This window comes from Nanorana parkeri, unplaced genomic scaffold (assembly GCF_000935625.1).
Source record: "Nanorana parkeri isolate BGI_ZX_2015 unplaced genomic scaffold, ASM93562v1 scaffold259, whole genome shotgun sequence".
Lineage (NCBI taxonomy): Eukaryota > Metazoa > Chordata > Amphibia > Anura > Dicroglossidae > Nanorana > Nanorana parkeri.
The window spans coordinates 655,049-666,772 of record NW_017306527.1 but is presented as its reverse complement, the minus strand read 5'-3'; the positions used below and the strand labels follow the sequence as shown (position 1 = coordinate 666,772).

Sequence of the window (11,724 nt, the reverse complement as noted above, 5' to 3'; positions counted from 1 at the left end):
TATTATTATTATTATTATTATTATTATATTATACATATATAAAAGCATGAAAGACACATCTATGTGCTCCTGGACCATGCAGAATTAGTTTTTTCACCCAATACCAAACATAGACCCCACTCCCCTACCCGTGTCTCTCCAAATCAGATATACTGTAAATATCGACCACACTATCAGTTCCCCAAATTGTGTCCCTATGGTACTTCTGTCTGTATAAATGTTTCATAGTAAACATTCACTAAGTTTATGTGCAATCAAAGATCCATTTTTTTTGGTTTTAATTTCCAATGCACATGATTGGGTATTCAAGATACACTTCCTTCCACACAACAAAGACATGTTGGAAGGTTAATTGGCTCCTGTCTAAATCAGCCCTAGTATGCAGTGTGAATGAGTGTGTGTATGTGTATGTACCTATGAGATAGGGATGAGATGGTAAGCTCCTTGAGGGGAGGGACTGATGTGAATGTGTACTGTGTAAAGCGCTGAGTAAATTCTTGGCGCTATATAAATACCTGTAATAAATAAATAAATCAGATATTTCAAAGTGAACATTTAATTTTTTCCCCACAAAAAACATATTTTAAAGAACTCCAGTAAAAATAATTATTAACCCTTGCAGTGGGTTGCAAGCAATGCAAGCGTTAACTGTAAGATGTTTTTGTCTAGGTTGAAAAAATAAAAAGTTATACTCACCTGATGCCTTGTTCCGGCTTGTTCTTAGACCGGTCCCTGCAGCCTCCCTCCCCCTCCTCTGCAGCGGTCTAAGGTCTTGTAAATTATCACATTCTATACACAGTAAGGACGCTGTGGGACATTCCATCGCTGCAGCGATGGAGTCATGCTGGAGGGAGCACTGAGACAGCTGGCTGGCAGTTCTTCTTAGTTTTTAGATAGCATAGGTTAATGTTAAAACCACTGTCAAGTTTTTTTTTTTTTTGCTACCTGTGTCCCGCTCAGGAGATTTACCTTCACTTTCAGTCCTAGAGACATAGAAGGAAATGAGAGGAAATCTCTCCCAGTTAACATAATTTTAATCTTAGAGAGTTGTCATAAGAACAGGTGTCCCAATAGGCAAATTTTCCCTTACCTCTTGTTCTGGTAACAACTCTAAGTCCGGATTCATATTCCTCCACTTCAGCCAGAAGATGAAGGGCGATTAATCCCATACAAATGTATTTGGCTTTGAGAGGATCAATAAATATTAAACTCTTGCCCTTAATTACTGTATTTTACATTTAAAAAAATAAGCATGCGATAATGTTAATGGACCAAGCCATTGTTTTTCATGTTTGTACCAGGTCAACACACCATATTCAACTCTAATAATTTCCTGGGGTTACATGGTGATGTTGAAAAAAAAGACCCAAGTTCATGGGGTTGATATAAAAAGGACAGAGAATGCTGCTTTTGCTGTAAGGTAATATGTGAAGACACCTTTTGAGTCCTTCTGCTTCTCTGCAGAGATCCATCTATCTGACAGCTCTAGCGCATCTCTCCATCCAAGGTTACGGTAGCTAAGAGTACATTTCAGGGAATATCATCCTCTTCATGCAACCTGCAGAATTCTCTTATAGCTTCCATTGATACTTTGTAATTTTGTTTTGATTTACTTATTCCCTTCTACCCTTGAGATTCAAGCCATCTTGCATATTTAATATGTTTAAAATATAGTCCAATTAGAGTCAAGGAAAAAATATGCATTGGGATAGACATTGCACTGATAGCCTCCATTTTAATAGTTTCACCTCTACTTTCTTATTATAACAGTTGTGTATTGAGTCCTCTCTGTGATAGGAGATCATAGGGAGATCAGTACTAGATCTCCCTCTGATCTCCTCTCTGGTGTCAGAATACAGGAAGTGATGTATATTACTGTCATTCCTGGCTATAGAAGCTGGAGAGAAGCTGGTGAAGCAGATCTTTGCTTCATCAGCTCCATTGGGGGTCCCTACGCGACATTAGGAGTCTTAAAGACCTATGATATCTGCATAAAGAGAACTGTCACTGTAAATTGGCAATAAAGTTAAGTGTGAAAAAATGTAAGTATAAAATGAAAGTAGCATAAAAAAATTAGTCACATATAAAAAAAAAAAAACAATACAAAAAAAAACCATGCATCGGGTGCATCTACGTGCGAAAATGACGATTGCGGCCATTGCGGCGCCTATGTTACATATCCCCGCAAACGTCGGAGTGAAAGTAATAATTTTAGGACTATCAATCACTGCTAACACTAACTAAAGCTTTTAAAGTGTCGCCTATGGCCAATTTTGGGTATGGTAGTCTTTTGAGATGTACCCATTTACCCCATCTTTTATATTTTACCAAAAAATGTGGGTAATATTAAACGTTTCATAATATAATGTAGGGAAACGTTTTTGTTTTTTTAAATTGTCGGTACCTTTTTTTTTGTTATTTTGTAAAAAATTTAAACCGCAGTGGTGATTAAATACCACCAAAAGAAAGCTCTATCTGTTCCCAAAAAAATGGTACAAAATTAATTTCAGTACAGCGTTGTATGACGGAATAAATGTCAGTCAAAGTACTGCAGGGCTGAATACTGAAAAATGGTCTGGCCAGGAAGGGGGTTTAACACCCCGGTCAGCAAGTGTTTAAAGAAAAAGCATAATGATTGGGTCGGGAGGGTGATAAGCTCCGCCCCCACGAACGAGTGTGAGTCAAAGCAAGATTGTCCTGGACACTCAGCGATACGATGCTGCTGGGTGTCCATGACAATCTTGCTCTGACTCACACTTGTGCGTGGGGGTGGATGGCGCAGCAGTATGACAACTCCGTGATGCATTGAGGGTTGCCCTCTATAGACAAGCGTTTCCTTGACAACCTGCGGCCGTTACCCGCTACATCAGCTTCATTTGAGCAGCTCCAGAATGTTGACAGTGATGTTCACGTTCTTTATGTGTCATCGGCCAATCTCTTCAGTCTGGTGAGATTCGTTTTGCATGTCTAATGACATTGATGCGGTTCATATCCATTGCACCTTAATTACAGTCTTTGTTTACTTTATTTGAAACATTAATGGCGGGAATATGACGTCGTTATGATGTCAGGGGGTGGGGAGATATGTTGATTTGTCTCATTTCTTGTTATAGCATATGTGTATATATTGGTTGTGGCTCTTTACCATACAATGTCTACTCTGAGCCTGATCAAGGGGACCCTGCATGGCCCCCGAAAGCGCTTGATATCCTGAGTGGCATTTATCAAATAAATGGATTTGCACTGACTTACAAGTTTCTGTCGTGCTGGTGACATCTATAGCTAAAGCCATTGGAGGACATGACCCTTCACTTCCTGTGCCATAGTCACAACAGGACGGAGGGGAAATGCCTAGTAGTCACCAGAATTAGTGTCCCCATTGCAGTATTTTTTCTCTATTCATGTTTTGGTGACAACTGAAAATACTGGATTTTCTGTCACCTGATTTTCCTGATATGATAACAGTCACCAAAACAAATAACAGTGGTGAATCTTCCTAATAAAAGCTGTAATCACTCTCCACTCCAAAAAAAGTTTTGGCTTCAGTTCTAGTTTAATAAATGCACATTCTTCTTTTATTAACCTCCCTGGCGGTAATCCCGAGTCTGGCTCGGGGTTAATTTTCAATGCTAGGAGCGGTAACCCCGAGCCAGACTCGGGGCTGCAGAAAAAAGTGACACTCACCTTGTCCCTGCGATCCCGCGGCGTCCTCTGCTGTACGCGGCTCGAAAATGAAACTAAAAGCCGACATCTGATTTTTATTTTCGTTTTCGAGCGTCACAGCCGGCGGGAAATTCAAAAGTGAAAAGTTGCAATGTACACAGAATACACACAATACAATGTAATCTCCTATGATTACACTTATGTATCAAACTATTTCACTTCAATTTTGTCCCTAGAGCTTTGTCCAGTGCCCTGCCTGACACTTTTTCACAATTATAAGAAATTATAATATAATAAATAATTATAAAAAATTATAATAAAATAATTTAAAAAATGGTCCAGTAAATGGGAATTCTGGGGGCGTTGCCTGATCCGTACCACAGTAAATAAAGTACCAAGTTCGCACATCACTGAGCTCGGTCGCAGAATCCTCGCTGTCCTCACTTTCAGTGTCTGTTGAGGAATTTCCCAACGAATCGCTATCACTCAATTCTGCAAGTAGTTCTAATTTACTATCGCTGTTTTCTACCTGGTCTAAAACCGCTTTTGACCTAAAACAGCGACGATTCTGCGACCGAGCTCAGTGATGTGCGAACTTGGTACTCTATTGACTGTGGTACGGATCAGGCTGCGCCCCCAGAATTCCCATTTACTGGACCATTTTTTTAAATTATTATATTATAATTTTTTATAATTATTTATAATAATTTATTATATTATAATTTCTTATAATTATTTATAATGTATTATATTATAATTTTTTAATTCCGTGTTTCAAACTTTATCATACCTGGGATGTCTGCTGGACTCTTGTTTGGACCGATTTAGGTGAGTTTTTCCTAAGATTTACTAAGAATTGCAGGCCTACAATAGATAGCACCAAATTTCCATACAAAAAATTGTACCGCTTTTGGTACAAAATTCCTGACATAATCATACCGCCAGGGAGGTTAAAGTGATAGTAAAGTCAAAATGTTGTTAAGCTACAGTGGTACCTCGGTTCACGGACTTAATTGGTTTCACGATTCTGGTTGCGAACCGAATTGGTTGTGAAACTAATCACATTTTCCCATAGGGATCAATGTAAATCAGGTTAATCCGTTCTGAACCATATGAAAACAATATTTTTTACCACAAGTTTCTTTTTACCACCATTCTTGCTCTGCACATTCTTGTCATCTTCAAGAACGCTCTGCACATTCTTGTCACCTTCAATAACGCTCTGCACATTCTTGTCACCTTCAATAACGCTCTGCACATTCTTGTCACCATCATTAACGCTCTGCACATTCTTGTCACCTCTCTGCGCTTTCTTTTTCCCACCATGCTTGCTCTGTACTTTCTTGGGAGCCATGCTGGATTGAATACAGTAATACTGTACAGTACTATGCTACAAAGCACACAAAAAAGCTTCACAGTAAGTGTCCACAGCCCTGCCTGCAACCGCAATCTCGAGTACAGGAAGCCACGACCATGTGTCAGAGCGGGGAAGATGGCCACGGAGGCAAAATTTTGACGAACTTCCTGGTCCCGAACCGAATTGTTTGTGAACAGAGGCGTTCGTGAACCGAGGTACCACTGTATTTCAAATGCTGATTAAATCACTTTCAATGGATGCTGTTCCTTGACATATGTTTGAGCTTCCTGCAGAGTCAGCTGGTCCTCTGATGTCCTGTTTTAGGGTGGTTCCTTTCCCTTGCAGGGTCCTATAGATCCACCCTTGTGTGTGTCAGACACAGCAACGGAAGCCACTTCCTGCTTCCCCTTCTCCCAGGTAGTAGATGGATAGCTTCTGAAGACTGCTCTGTCCCTTGTGACCTTGCACTGGACTTGAAGTTCAGGGAAGCCGAGCTGAGAGAGTTGGAGCTGTTCTGAAACATTATTGTGGGGAATTTATCAAAACTCAAGCAGAATCTAGAGCAGTTGCCCATAAACCAATCAGCATATCTTTTCAGTTTGCTCAGGTAAGATAGGAAGATGGGAGAGAGTTCAGCATCTTCCTCTTTGCTGATCTCCCTTCGTAGTGTGAATGCGGAAGTGATGTGTATTACATCATTCCGCATTCACCTGTCAGTCATCTGGCTGCTATAGCCAAGGAGAAGAAGCTGATGAAGCAGATCTCTGCTTCATCAGCTTCCTTGGGGGTCCCCAGGTGACATTAGGCGTCTTAGAGACCCCTAATGTCTCCATAAAGAGGACCTGTCAGTGTGCCTTTGCTATTATATAGGGTGATTGTTATGCCCCTCTGTGATAGCAATAACATTAAGTGCAAAAAAAATGAAAACATAAATCAAAAAAGTAAAAAAAATAATAAAAGTCACTTATAAAAAAAAAAAAAAAATGTTTAAGTCCCCCCCGTTTACGCACATATAAACAAAAATCAGATGCGCCAGCGCGCAAAAACGACAATTACGCTACACATGTTACATATAGCCGCGAACTTCGAAGTGAGAGCAATCATTTTAAGGCCATCAATCACTGGTAACACTAAACTGATGAGCAGTAAAAACGTTAAAAGCATCGCCTATGGCCAATTTTGGGTATTGTAGTTTTTTGAGGCTTCGTGGGCGCGCGCAATTTTAAGACTTGACATGTATGGTGTCGTTTGACCCGACGTGACCCTGTCTTTTATATTTTACCATAAAATTGGATAACAATAAATGTTTTATCATTTAATATAGGAGACATTATTTTTTTTGTTTTTAAATTTCGGTAATTTTTCCTTACTATAATCTGCCGCCCCGAGGCCTGGCCTCGGTGGCCTTGTGGGAAATCCGGGCCTGGCCATGTCTCTATTTTTTTAATCAGAACTGCACCCAGAACGTCTTAAGGAAGAAAGCAGCTTGCAAGTCCATATTCCTATTCGTGTCTTAGAGCACAGAACTAGAGATGGGTAGCTCATGAGCGATCCGGATCTATTGAGCGGCTCCCTCAGAAGAATGAAAGAGCGGCGGCTCAGTAAAAATGAGCGGCGGTTCTTCTGGTCTGTGCTCTGTGGATGGAATGTAGAAGCAGAGAGTGGGACAAGAGTGTAATCGGCTCTTGTAATATTATCCTAGAGTAAGAGCCAGATTTCTGACAGCCCCGCCCCACCCCTGCAACCAATCACATCTGTGAGAGACGGATCAGTGAGCCCAAGAGACAGATCTCAAGAGTCAGACAGACTCAGGAATGATTTGGTTCTTTCGCATCTTTTAATCTGGCTCTCAATGGATCAGGAATTATATAGTTCTTCCGCTCCTCGTGCCTTTATGATTATACAGCAATGCAGAATTGCACCAACTATGTAGGACTACAAGTCCCAGCAATGCATTATAGTGTGTGTGTTTTGGGGGGTGCTGGTGGTATTTTGCATAGCTGATTTGTATTATAATGTATTGCTGGGACTTGTAGTCCCGTATAGCTGGTGGTATTCTGCATTGCTGTATGATGATTATACAGCAATGCAGAATAGCTTCAACTATGTAAGACTACAAGTCCCAGCAATGCATTATAGTGGGTGGGGTGCTACCCTAGTAAAAAGAGCGGTTTAGTGAACCATGAGCCATTTACAAGATCCGGATCTTTTCAGTGAGCGATCCGTTGAGGAACGCTCATGCAGATGAACCATTTTGCCCATCTCTACACAGAACAGCACGCTGTGGACCAGTATGCACATATCACCCTGCGCCATGCCCGCTCCCGTGCGCATCCTCAGGGCTCACACTGAACACGCCCATATGTAGTGACGTCCTTCTCGCGCTCCCGAGTCTCTGGGACGCGTACGCCAGCGAGCACGCAGTCAGGGATTGCCCTATACGGCTTCTTTCAGGCTATAGGTTCCCCTGCCTCTGATTGGATTGGTTCCTTGTTGTCTTGGTGACGGCAAAAAAGGCGGGGCCGGTAACTGGGGAGCTGTTGTGGGTGCTGGAGGATAAGTAACGGAAGATCGGTCTGGGTGGAATGTTGTGTTAGTGCTTTCCTTGCGTTATCATGGACGGGAGCTCAGCGCCGGTGAGCTGACTTTTCTTCGTTGTCTTATGTGCTGTGTGTTTATTGTTCGGTGTTCTTGTATGGAACCAGCATGCATGAGTTCAAGTGACACTGCACGCTTATTGTATCTGTGTCTATACGGTATGGAAGAGCAGTGTTACAGTAGACTAGGCAAGTGGGTCACCAAGGCTCCATTACTGAAGTATCCCTTTACTGACCAGGGTACTTATTACCCAGGGCAGACAAGGCAAAAGTACGTGAAGAAAAGAAACTTACAGGGGCATATTAAAGTACTCCCATCCACGTTGTACTTTCTGCAAGAATCCAATTTAAAGCAATTTTTTATTGTTGGCGTTTAGAGGCTATTGTGTGTAAATTCATTTTATTGTCTAGAATACTGATTTATCCTAGCCAATAGAATGAATGTATGTGTATACGCATGTGTTTACGCCTTCTTCTGAAATTAATCGGTCCAAAGATCCCTGACACAGGTTTCCTCTGCACACTCCCTATGGAGCCAGACTTTCATGTGCGCTCCCAAGAGAGCACCTGCTGCAAGCCATTGCTACAAAGCTGCCTGCGCTGACATGCCCAGGGTAGCCAGGGAGGACTAGACACTGTGCGCATGTGCAGTGTCACTTGGGATTCTGGGAGTTGTAGTCCTGTGGAATGGATCAGGAGTGCTGCGGTGAGTGCGCACTCCCCTACTCGAAGTTTAGGGAAGCGCACAGAGCAAGCTGGAGGCCAGCAGTTCAGAAAACATTGGTGGGAACTGAAGCGTCTGTACATTATATTATGCAAATATTTTATGTCCTGCACTTAACTGCCTGATACAAATGTAATTACTATAAAGCTGTGAGGGTTTAGTACTACTTTAAACTGGAACTGTATGGAAGTGATGATTAGGCATGAGCTCAGGTTCGGACTGAAACAGGTCCGAACCTGAGCTCTATTGAACCTGGAAATACCCTGGGGTCACCTACACTGGACATAAACAAAGGGGCGGGATGCTTGTGCTGACATCATTGGCCTAATATGGCCATATTAGGTCATTGTCATTGACCATATATAGTCATGTGGCCATTAGAGGTCAATGATGTCACAGCATCCCACCCCTTTGTTTATGTCCAGCTGCAGGTGGGGAATTCTCTAATTGCTGCTGGTTGGGTGTTAGTGAATGGAGCTTCTTTCCGCATTTAGAGAAGGGAGCACAAGTTCAGGCTTAGTTCGATCCTAACCTAAGCTCATCCCTTCTAGTGATCTCTTTACCTACCCTTTACTGTGCTATCTGCCAGTGATGCAAGCTCCACGCTTTTCCTCATTGCTTTGTTTCAGCCATTGGTTTCAGCCATTGGTTGGTCACGGATGATGGAACTCCTATACAAACAAAGGAGTCACATTGCTTCTGCATCTTACAGATGATGGGACTGAACACTGCATTCAGTGTACCATTAAAGAAAAGAGGTAGGAAGAACTATCTGCAATAAAATTGCACCTTCTGACAATTTGTTAATAATTTAAAATAGAAGGAAAAGCTAAGCAATAACCCACCTTTTTAAATGGCGCCTTCCCACTGCTCTTATATTTACTGCATACAGTTTCAACTCAGTGGTAATACCTTTTTAATCGTTTTCCAAGCAGTCACATGATCATGAAGCTCCGACGAGTGTGTCAATGGGTGCAGAGCCAACAACGGCGCTGAATCCTTAGAACAGTGATATCACCTCACTGGAGTCTATAGCTGTAAGGCATTGTGGACCCTTTAAGAATGAACACCCCTCAGCTGCACAGGCAAAGTCGGCAGACACACTCGCCGGATCATGTGACCTTTTGGAAAAAGATTAAGAAAAGTTATTTGCATTGAGATTTCTTACAAACTGTATGCAGCACATTTAAGAGCAGTGGGGAGGCAAACGGTGGGTTATTGCATAGCCTTTCCTGCTACTTAAGTGTAGTTCCGCTTTACTTGCACAATTGGTGGCTGACTAAATACTTTTTTGCCCCAATATATATATATATATATATATGTCTGCTCAAGCGCCTATAGTCATCATGTTTCTAAACAGTCAGCTCCAACTCTATCAGCTCCACTCCCCTGGGTTTCCTGCCCAGTACAAGATCACAAAAGATAGTACAGTCTACATCATCTGTTAATCTACTAGCTTTGAGACTGGGGGAGCAGGGAGGAACAAAATGGCTTGCCTTGCTCTGTCTGTGTGTTTTGTGGAGGCTCGCACAGCTTACTAGTACACACTAGGGTGGCCCCATATGACCCTGCAAGGGAAAGGAGCCATCCTAAAACAGCTAAAACTTTTAAACATCAAGGAGCAGCATCCATTGTAAGTAATTTAATTAGCATTTGAAATTGCTTAAAAACCTTTTGACTTTGTGTAGCAGCACCGCATCAGGCTAGAAAAAGGTAGGCTGGGAGACTGTTATCTATTGGTTACAGCCATTTGTAGCAGTATGTCTGCTTTAGCTAGTCTGACACTGACAGCAGCCCCTCTCTTCTTGTATAACAAGTGATGTCAGTTCTGTATAGCACTGTCCTTTCCTGACAGATCTATGTCCAGGCACCCTGTAGAAGTAGTGCAGTTACTGCCGTGATAATGGCCCTATATACAGGAAGCAGCTTTTATTTGTTGATGCAGATTCTCTTTCAATTAATGTTCAGTTGGTTTTTTTTTTCAGGAAAAGGGAATGATCCTTTCACCTAGAATACTCTGCTTGTAACTTTGCGCAAGACAGAAGCAACTGTTGCAGCAACCTGGCAAACATTCCTACAATGCCCGGATCCTAAAGAAGTGTCTGCTGTCACTATAACGTATGGTATGAATTGAATTGCAACATCTGCTGTTGTTTTCTACTTTTTTATAGCATTGCACTGCATTAACTTTGTACTAGGGATGCACTGATATTGATATCAGTGCTGATACTGGGCATTTTCATGAGTACTTTTACTTGTGAAAATGTCCCGATACTAAAAGCTAATACTGGCCCTTTAAACTTTTAAATATATTTGGCTGCTGCATGCTTGCTGGTGACCTTGTGGCAGCCTTCCGGGGACCTCACTGTGCCTGTTTACAGCGCTGGCCTCACATCTCGTCCTACTTCTGGTGAGATGCTGCAAGTCCATCTGAGACCATGCACAGCCCTCCTGAGATCCTCTGCTGGAGACATCAGGCTGGCACCCCAGAGCAACACAGAGTATGTAGCTTCATATTTTTCTGCATTGCTGCATAATGTATTGCTGGGATTTGTAGTCCTCTATAGCTGATGGTATTCTGCATTGCTGTATAATGTATTGCTGGGATTTGTAGTCCTCTATAGCTGATGATAATCTGCATTGCTGTATATTGTATTGCTGGGATTTGTAGTCTCCATTGACACGCCATGGTTGAAGGAACTCCTGTGCATGCCCAAAGGAGTTACTTCGAACCAGCACCTGACTCTCACTTCTGATTGTATGTGGAGCTACTCATGAGGTCAGTGAGTAATTTAAAAAAAATTGATAGCAGGAAATTTCCAGCTGGCACCAAGGATAAACGTAAATTGGACAAAAATCAACCATTGTCGAAAGGAGTGGTACTGATTGGGCCAAGCAGATTTAGGCAGAAATTTGAGCTGTGTATGGCCAGTTTTAGAATGCTGGTTGCCTAACTGCTGTGCTAATCCCATGGTTTTAATACTTTCTGAGTTACTGAGCATTATACTGCTCCGGGCTCTAAGTTTCCTTTGCGTCATCACGTCCTATACAGTTTATAAGATGTGAGGATGCCGTAGGGACATACCATTGCTGGAGTGGAGGAGGGAACGGTCTAACAGCCAGCCAGCTGCAAGGTTCAGTAGTGTATAACTTTTTTTTTAAAATCTTTCTCCCTAGAAGAAAACGAGCAATAATTCTGCCCGGAGTTCTTCTTTAAGATGAACTCCAAACAGCCAAATACACAGATGAAATACATATAAGGGGGCAGTTTTACCTTCCAAAGCTTTTTTTCTCTGCTGCAATTACCTAACATGAAAAGAGAACTATGGCCCAACCTTTTTTGGGTCTCTTAAGGGTCACATTTACTATGTCCTCCTGTGACC

At 42.0% G+C, this 11,724-nt stretch overlaps 1 protein-coding gene across 1 annotated transcript in view; it reads left to right on the top strand.

Annotated features, from left to right (window-relative positions):
- Nucleotides 1-7,444: 7,444 nt before the first annotated feature.
- The window catches only part of AHI1 (Abelson helper integration site 1), a gene marked incomplete at its 3' end in the record, with an annotated part of 69,814 nt that continues 65,534 nt past the window's right edge, over nucleotides 7,445-11,724 (top strand). The window contains exon 1 of the mRNA XM_018556929.1: nucleotides 7,445-7,656. The remainder of the gene's footprint in view (nucleotides 7,657-11,724) is intronic.